This window comes from Ixodes scapularis, unplaced genomic scaffold (assembly GCF_016920785.2).
Source record: "Ixodes scapularis isolate PalLabHiFi unplaced genomic scaffold, ASM1692078v2 PGA_scaffold0__279_contigs__length_252992795, whole genome shotgun sequence".
In the NCBI taxonomy this organism is placed as follows: Eukaryota; Metazoa; Arthropoda; class Arachnida; order Ixodida; family Ixodidae; genus Ixodes; species Ixodes scapularis.
Genome location: NW_024609835.1, coordinates 242,625,681 through 242,635,462, shown reverse-complemented (window position 1 = coordinate 242,635,462; position 9,782 = coordinate 242,625,681). Strand labels below are relative to the sequence as shown.

At 56.8% G+C, this 9,782-nt stretch overlaps 1 pseudogene; it reads left to right on the top strand.

Moving 5' to 3' along the window:
• Window positions 1–492: 492 nt before the first annotated feature.
• Window positions 493–1,350, top strand: LOC115322892 (annotated as a pseudogene).
• Window positions 1,351–9,782: the final 8,432 nt, after the last annotated feature.

Here is a 9,782-nt window from a genome sequence, read left to right as displayed (position 1 = left end):
CGGTTGGCCGTTGCTTTCGCTCCACCCTGAGAGGTCGCGCACTTTGGGTTTTCGCGGATTTTGGAGGTTAGCGTGCTCGAATTTTGCGAATTGTGTTCGAGTTGGTAGAAAGTGACAATGGTCGACACCAGGTCGACCACCGGCGCGAGTAAGGACGGTTCGTCGGAGGACGAGCCTGGGCAAGATAGCGCGGGGGCTGCTCCGATTAGCGGAGACTCGGGCTCACGCGCGCCCCCGGAGACTGGGACTTCGCCCCCAGCTTCACCAGCGACGGAAGGCGTGCTAGACGCCGGTGAACTGATGCGCGCAATGACGCGGATGATGGACGCGATGTCGCGGCAGATGGGGACAGCCCCAAGCGTCGCGAGTGCCGCGCCTTTGCCGATACCCCGCCCGCGGTTGAGCGTGCCTACGCCGACGTACTCGGGGTACTCCGACGGGAAATCGGTGCACGATTTCCTGCAGGATTTAGACGCGTACGTAACCGCTTTGGGGGCATCGGACGCAACAGCCCTGCTGCAGATCATGCCGATTGCACTGACGGGCGACGCCGCGCGTTGGAGACGGCTGCAAACGCCGTTCTAATCAATGGCGGACTTCCGGGCGCGGTTTCGGGAGGAATTCCTTCCTCCCGACTACGAGATGCGGATTCGCGACGAGCTGGCGAGCCGCACTCAGCACCCGGATGAGAGCCTCGTGGAGTACGTCCGTGCACTCCAGGAGCTCTACTCGCGGGCCGAACCCTCCGCGCCTAACACGGAGAAAGTAGCGAGGGCGATCCGCCAGTGCCACCCCAGATTTAAGGCGTATCTTCGAGGACGCGATTTCGCAGACCTCGAAGCACTGGCGAGAGAGGCGCGCACGGTTCAAGCGGGCTTGCTCGCTGAGCTGCAGTATCGGCCCCCTCCAAGAGCCGAGGAGTCCTTGGAGCCGGGTTGCGCGTGGACGGGACGCGCCGCGGACGGTTACGTCGAGTCGCAGACGGCGTACGTGGCCGTCGCGGATCGCGGGAATGGCGGAGCCATTCCACCTCGGGCCCTCGACCCATTCGGCTTCGAGCAAAGGCGCAGGGTAGCCAGCGCAAACTCAGCCGGGGCGCAACCCCGTAGGGGGGGCGGCGCGGTCGAATACCGCGGAGACGTGACGCGTTACGACGCTCGCGGCAGCGACAACAGCGCTCGGCGAGGCGGCGCGCCGCGTGCCGTTAGCGACAGATCAACTGTAGCACGCGACGACCGCGCCCAAGTCAGGTGCTTCAGGTGCCACCAGCCTGGGCACATCAGGCGGCAATGCACGTGGGCAGCGGCCGAATCCGGATACTCGGAAAACGCGCGGGGCCGGCGCCAGTAATCGGGTTGCCCGAATCAAGGTTGCCGGCCGCTGCCGAGGTCCCTGGTCAGTTCGCCGACGGGGCGGAAGTCGCAGGCAGCGATCGGGTAGCGTTCGCGCCGTCGGCATGTCGGGCTCAGGACTCGACACCTGAAAGGGGTCCGTACGTGCGGGTAGAGATCGGTGGTAAAGATTATCTAGCATTAGTCGACACCGGCTCAACCCTCTCTCTCATCGGAGACTCCGTGTACACGGACTGCCGCAAAAGAAACCTGTGCATGCGCGAAGTTGCAACTCCGTTGCGTTTAGCGGCGGGATCGGCCGAGGCGCAATGCGCAGTTCGCCTTCACCTCGGCCTCGACGGCAAGCGAAGGAGGCAGCGCTTTGTTTACCTGCCGGGCATGTCAATCCCAGTTATTTTGGGACAGGACTTCGTTTGCCGAGAGGGGATCATTCTAGACCTAAAGAATAACGGGTACCACTACAACCCGCTGACCCCTCTCATCCCCTTTGTAGCCCCACCTATTTGGGGAAGGGATCGGAATGTTCGCTCGCTAGGCTGCGCGAGGAGCAGGTGTTAGCTGCGCGGGCCGTACCACATAACGTTGAACAGATCGTGGCTTCTTTCGACGGGCCGGCCGAACAAAGGCGATCGTTAGCGGACGCTTTGTCTAGACACGCAGCTATGTTTACTGAGAGGCCGGGAGTCACGCATGTTTTAAAACATGAGATAGACACGGGAGACGCTTGGCCGTGGGGTTGTAACCCCAGACCGCTGAGTGTGCACAAGCGAGCTCTCCTAGATAAGGCTCTCGATGAAATGTTGGACACGGGGGCCGTACGGCTGTCGCAAAGCCCGTGGGCATTTCCGGTAGTGCTAGCGCCGAAGAAAGACGGGACAGCCCGTCTTTGCGTAGACTACCGCCGACTCAATGAGATGACCAAAAGGGACGCGTATCCTTTTCCATCTATTGAGTCCATCATGTACTCGCTGGGTAGCGCGAAGGTCTTTACCACGCTGGACTGCAGCAGAGGCTTCCTGCAGATCCAGGTAGCACCAGACGACGTCCAAAAGACAGCGTTCACTTGTCACAGGGGGTTGTTTGAGTTTACCCGCCTGCCGTTCGGATTATCGAATTCGCCGTCTAGTTTTCAGCGGCTGATGGACATCGTGCTGGGGGACGCGAAGTTTAACTTTGCCATGGCTTACATGGACGATGTCGTAGTATTCTCGAACTCGTTCGAAGAGCACCTAACTCATCTCGAGATCGTTCTGAGTAGAATGTGGGAGGCTGGGTTGACGATCAACCCAGATAAGGTACAGCTCGCAGCCTCGAGGGTTAATCTCTTAGGCTTTATCGTTGACAACGGTACGTTGAAGCCGAACGACGATAAGTTGGGGGCCATCCTCAATTATCCAGCGCCGCGTGACGTAAAGAGCCTTCAGAGGTTTCTAGGGATGGTCGGTTTTTATCGGCAGTTCATTCCGGGATGCGCGGAGCTAGCACAGCCATTGAACCAATTGCTGCGGAAAAACTCAAGGTGGATCTGGGGGAGGGAGCACGACGCGGCTTTCGCGTCTCTCGCGAAGGCAATAGCTGATACAGCGAGCTTACATTTACCAGATCTAAACCGGCATTTCGTCGTACAGACGGACGCGAGCGACTACGGTGTCGGAGCGGTGTTGTTACAGGAGCACGATGGGCAGTTGCGCCCTGTGGCTTTCGCGAGCCGAACGCTTACACCGCCCGAGCGCAACTACAGCGTAACGGAGAAGGAGGGGCTGGCCGTCATGTTTGCTTTGAAAAAGTTCGATCTCTATCTAGACGGTACGACTTTTGTCATACAGACGGATCACGCTGCGCTAACATGGATCCAGAGGTTGAAGGAGCCAGCGGGAAGGCTGGCTCGCTGGGCTCTGACCCTGCAGCGCTACTCCTACACCGTCGAATACCGAAAGGGCTCGAGCAACAAGGTTGCGGACGCGCTCTCTCGGGCGCCCCAGGATGGTGGTCGGGAGGAGGAGACGCGACCGTTGGGGGGCGAAGAGCGCGGGAGAGGAGGGAGAATACCTCCGTGCGCGGGGGAGAAGCCCCCTGCGATCGCGGGAAAGCGAGAGAATGGCTGGGAGGAGGGGAAGCAGCCGGAGTTCGTAACAGCGGTGGGTCACTCTACGAGGGAGCAAAGGATCGTGGCTTGGGGGGAAGTGGGAAGCAAGGCAGAGCTTGTCGAGGTCCAGGGAGCAGATGGATTTTGTCAGCGGGTGTTGGGAAAACTTGCGGAAATTGCGGTTGACACCGGGAACACTGACGGACGCCGTTCGATTCGTATCTGCTGGGCGAAGATGGGTTATTGCTCCGCTATATCCCCGCGATCGACGAAGAGGAGGGGAACGACCCTTCCTTCAGGGTGGTGATTCCTAGGAAGCTACGCAGGAAGTTTATCAGATACTTCCACGACTCGGCTCTGGCCGGTCATGGCAGCGGCAGCAAGACTTTTCAAAAGTTATGTCGCGTCGCGACCTGGCCGGGAATGAGGCAGGACGTATTTCGGTACTGTCGTAGCTGTCCAGCTTGCCAGAAGGCGAAACCGAGAGGCGGGAAACCTTCGGGGTTGATGCAGCCGGTGATGAGTCACTACCCGTGGGAGATAGTCGCGTGCGACATCGTTGGCCCGCTGCCGAGGAGTCCTCGGGGAAATCAGTACCTTTTGGTGGTCACTGACCATTTCTCGAAGTGGATGGAGCTGTACCCCCTGAGAAAACTGGTCTCGGAGCGAATCTGGGAAAAGTTGTTAGACACTTTCCTGCGTTTCGGAACGCCCAAGTGTCTAGTCAGCGATAATGCTAGTTATTTCACTAGTAAAGTCTTCGTGGACTCCTGCTTGGCCCTCAATATTAAGCACAAGAGGACGACACCGTACCATCCTCAGGCCAATATCACTGAGAGAGTGAATCGCAACCTGAAGAGCATGCTGATCGCGCTGACGGAGAGACACCGGGACTGGGACGAACACATCGTCGAGGTGGGTTTCGCCATTCGGACGTCAGTGAACCGATCAACCGGGTTTACACCAGCGTTCCTGAACCTGGGTAAGGAGCTCCCGTCTCCACTGGAGAACGGGTTAAGAAACAGCGACGGGGCATCGGGTCGCCCACTCTCTACGTACGCGGCCGGGCTCAAAAGCCGCTTGACGGGCGCGTTGCACGACGCTAGAGAGAACCTCGATGCCGCAAGGATCGAGCAGGCGGCGCAGTACGACAAGAACCATCGCCACCTGGAGTACAACGTCGGAGACCTGGTTCTGAGGAGAATGCACCCACTGAGTAATGCAGCTTGCGGATTCGCAGCATCGCTGGCTCCGAAGTGGGATGGGCCCTACGAGGTAAGTACGCGAGTGTCGCGGCTTACGTACAGACTCACTCGGCCGAACACAACCGAGGAGTCTGGCCCTGTTCACGTGACCGATTTAAAGGTGTACTACCTTCGCGACCAGGACGGCGATGGACGAGAAGCGGCTGATGAGGACGGGGAAAGCCCCGTCTCGGCCGGACGGCAGACGCAGTCCGGAGCACGGATGGAGCGCGCTGGCCGGACGGTGCATGACACTGTCGGGGAGCTCACTTCTAACAGGAGTTTCTGCCGTCACTACAATCTGCGGCGCAGGGTTTAATCCATTTCTGTGTTTTTAACTGAATTTCCTCCCCACAGAATGCCTTTCTGGAACGACGCCGGACGCCGAGCACGTGCCGGCGCTGGACGGGGACGACCCCTCCCAGGAGGCCCGCCAGGCCAGAACGGGGGCGCTAATGCTCCCCCAAGTACCCGGGGTGGGCGCCCCGGGTCGAGGCGGCCCGACTCCCGAGGTTGGCGACCATGGAGGTGGCCCCACGATCGGGCGTCGGACGCTGGGTCCGGACAGCGCCAGGCGGGCTCCGCGGATTCCGCGAGCCACCGCGCTGGCACACCGCAGAGTGGGTCGGGCCCGCCTGCGCGGGGAGGACCAGGCTCGAGCAGGCCTCTTCGCCCCGCACGACTTCCTTCCAGGAGAAGAGAGGGACCGTCACCGCAGGGGGGACGGGCCTGGAGCCGGCGGCCATGCCACACCGTGGCAACCTGGACGACATGGGACGGGCAGCGGGACCTCCATTTCGTGTCCCGCCAGCGTTGGCGGGACCAGCCGAGACCGGTCCACGACACGCCCGGTGTCGAGGTCCCGCCGCCCTTCCTGGGGCACACGCTGCCCGCCTTCGAGTTGGCCCCGGACCTGCAGGACCCCTGCTGGCTCTGCCGGGTGCCGGTGGTTCACCGCGAGACCCACGAGGCCAGCCCACGCCACCAGGAGCTGCTGAGGGCGGTGGGCCCCCCCACGTGCGTCGAGGCGGCGCTGCGGCTCCTCCAGAGGGACCGGCCCGACCTCCTGGCCCCGGCGGCCCGGGAGCTTCCTGAGGAGGGGGCCACCTCTGCAGCCTCCACCGCCGCTGCCTCTACCGCCGCGACCGCCGCCACCGCGGTCTCGGACACGCTGCCGCCCCCGCTGGCGCCACTCGCCTGCCCGGCCGAACCCCTCCCGCCTCCGCCTCCGCCCGCCGAGGACACGGTGATGGCGGAGCTGGAGGAGTTCCTGGCCGGGGACCGTCCACCCTCCGCCGACTCGGGCCCCCCGGGGTCCGAGCCTTGAGGGAGGGGAGGTGTGGGGACCCTCTCCCTGGCTCCTCCGCGCTCCGTGACCTCGCCGGTCCCTGTCGCCGTGCTGCCGGGCGCTCCTTCGTTCCCCGTGACCTTCCCGTTTCACGTCGCCGTCCAGTCGCGGAACGTCCGAGCTCTCCGGGAGGGATGGGGCAAGCGCCCCCTCACCCAGCGCTGACGTCGGAGGGTCGGTCGCAGCAAGGTTCCCGATTGGACGGTCGGCGGGACAAGGACTTGGGAAGGTCTTAAAAGGGGAACGAAGACAAAGGAAGGGGTCTTGGGCTGCCGACTTCGAAAGGGACCGGTCAGGGAGGTCATTGGGACGACAGCGACGAGCGGCTCGCAGACGACGTGAGTTTGAGTAAACTCTTTTGAACACGCACTGTGTGGGTGACTTCTTGGGGAGCGAGCGAGGCATGTCCCGATCGGGCGTCGATCAGGTAGCGACCCACAAACTAGAACAACCAAAGAGTTCGCAACACCGTTTAATGCGAGGCCTGAATGGTTACTTCATCTAAGCAACGTCAACGAAAATGTTTGTAGCCGCAGACCGATAAGTTTAGTTTTAGATAAAGTACGCGTCATAGTTTCAACGTGCCAACATTGTTGATGTGCACCTTTCTTTGGACCCAAGTACATTCGGTTCAACTTGATGACAGCTGCACCAGCGTGAGAGCTCACGTCTAACACTTGCACACATATCTTGACTATGGCAAGATTGCTTGCCTTCGACTGGCTTGAACACTTCATTTGTAGCATCACGGTAGGTCTTGGTTGAAGCGATGATCGTCTCGCACACGTAAACAAACAGAACAGCACGCTTTGTTTAATTTATACGCTACCGATCTACGGGCGCCGCAAATCTATCCCCCTCTTTTCCGCCATGTTGGATCGATCGGAGTGCCCCCTATATTCGCTCAAACTCCTTATGCTCCGACTCTATAACAATGCAAATACCTCGTTCATTGGACTTTTAAAGACTACCGAAACCGACAGATTAACCTCTACGTCACTACCTATTTCGGAACAGTTGCAAAACGTCAGTTTTGGAATTTCGCGTGCATTACTGGGCACAAAATAAGCCTCACATGACGCTACAAAAAATGAGCGGTATACTAAGCCACCACTGCGTCGAGAAAAACTCCTTTTAGAAAAAGTTTGGAATGATTCAGCATCTCGCGAGCGTCAAGTGTGCACGCGGCCAAAAGCACGACAGAAAGCAACAATTACGTCCGACCGTCTGGTTGCCGAGCTCCGAGCCTCAGTTTCCCCCCCTATAGGGCACGCTCCTTTCGTAAACCAATATCCGCTAGACAGGCCGAGCACGCGGCCAAACGGTCATACGTGTGCAAAAGGCCGCCGCGCCGCACGCACCACTCCAGCAACGTAAGCGACGTAAGCGCACAGCCAACACCACGCACAGCACACTGCACTGCATGCGTACAAAGAGTGAGGAGCGCCACCTGCGCCCTGTCCGAAGCGGACACCATAGTGCGCTGCGAACACGCGAAGAACGCATGACGTCAAGGAGCCAACGCCGCGTCGATGAAAGAGAGAGAAAGAGAAATGTCGTTAGACGTACGAGTAAAACAAAACGAACAAAAAAAGTGTCGACGAAATGTAGCAATATGGTGGCTGAGTAATAAGCTCTGTCGAGCATGGAATGTCGAAGAAACGATCTTCGGATGACACATCGATGAAACAAATGTTGAAGAAACGATCTGCCGATGAAACATCGCAGTGTCGATGAAACAATCTGTCTATGAAACCTTGTTCGACGAACTGATTGCTCACTATAAAACTGCGTGTCAAGAATGACGCGGCTTGCCACATGAAAAGTGGCGCGCCCTACATGATCGAGAGCGCGACAAAGAACCACATGGGGACGGCCGCAAACCCTCAAACCACTCCAAACTAAACCAAGCAAAGTCATGCCAAAGTCAAACCAATCCAAACGAAATCAATTCAAGGACGGCTGCATGTATCAAGATAATGAATGCTGACAGTACTTTATAAAGGCCGAGATGACTGAAAAACAGTGCCAGCCGATGATTCTCCTTAAATCGCAGCCTACTCCGGCAAGCACGGTCGATCAACAAAATCAGAAGCAACTCAAGTGAGAAGAAAACTTGGCCACCGCGGCCTCTGTTCATAGAATTAGCATACGACTGACAGACACCACTGTCAACAGGGATTATGGTGAGATTTCAAACCGTCGTCACGTGCAACCACCCTACCTAATATAACCGTTCTCCCCCCCCCACGCACACACACACACACAAAAAAAAAATATGGGTCGATGCCCATATGTTTACTATATATACATTTTGCATAAACTTCCGTAGAAGTACCTGTGGGTGGCACAAAAAAAAGAAACGGAGGTGATATATGTAGTAATTGTTTATCTGTGTACAAATGAGCGAGGTATGCACAGCGAGGCGATGTTCTAATCACTGCGACATTGTCTGTGTAACCTGTCGGAAGGCGCGTTTCAGTTTTCCCGCCGCCATTGTCAGCAGGCGAAAGTTAAACGCACCCACTTTAGTCAGCTTGCATTTAGTTTCTTTCGTAATTCATCCAGGTTTACGAAATTTGGTAGAAATGTGAGGAGCATAAACATTAACATAGTACATTTCTTTCAAATTGGATTAGTGGCTCAGAAGTTTCCCCGCCGCACGACTCACGCGAAGACAAACCAAAGGCTTGAGAGAGACAAAAGAAAAGCACAAAGAAAGCAACCGGCAAGCGTGATGACCCGTGTGAGGACCGTGAGGACCTGTGTGAGTGTGAGGACCGCAAGGACCTGCGAGTGTGAGGACCGTGAGGAGCTGTGAGTGTGAGGACCTGTGAGTGTGATGAGCATGATGACCTGTAACAGTGAGGACCGTGAGAAACTGAGATTGTGAGTGCCGTGAGGACCGTGATGACCTGTGAGTATGAGGACCGTGAGGATCTGTGAGTGTGAGGACCGTGAGGAACTGTGAGTGTGATGACCTGTGAGTCTGATGATTCGGGATGACCTGTGAGCGTGATGACCGTGATGATCTGTGAGCGTGACGACCGTGATGATGACGGCGAGTGAGTTTTGGTTTTGCGTTGAGCCGTGAGGGTGAGTCCGGGTGAAGATCCTATTTTGAATAAATCGTGATCGTGAGTGGGCGTGAGTTCTGATTGAGGAAAAAATAGTGATCGTGAGTTTGAGTGAGGACAGCTTAAAATGCCGACCTATGGTCCTAAGTACCATCACGAACGCACCACTTTTTTCTCTACCTTTTTCCGGAATCGCGTCCCGTTCCACCCGGCATTAATATTGGGTGATGAACCTCTTGTGCCGCACCAACAAGTTTTTAAGTTTTTAGATAGCATCGGCATCCTACATCGGCTATGAATTTTAGTTTGTTTTCTTTTCTATTACGTTTACCTGAAAATTAGTGGTGGCAGAGAGCCGGCGATCTTGCATCGTCGGCACATTTTCCATACTTCCTTGCGTGAATGAAATTCCTTTAGAGTGCCTCTGGTTAGTGGAGCATTGGTTAAAATTTCTGGAAGCCTTTATAGACCTGTATCTTGTAAGGTTTTAATCATTTATTTTCCATAGTTTTAAGATGGAACTACCTACTATAGGTCTTTTCAGTATTGCCTTTAACTTACCTTGTGTTTGGCACACTATGGCCTTAGTTGCCGCTGTGCCATTAAACACCTAAGCTTCTTCTTCTTCTTCGATAGGCTTTGGTGCACTGTGGAGAAGACATTCATACTGTAAAC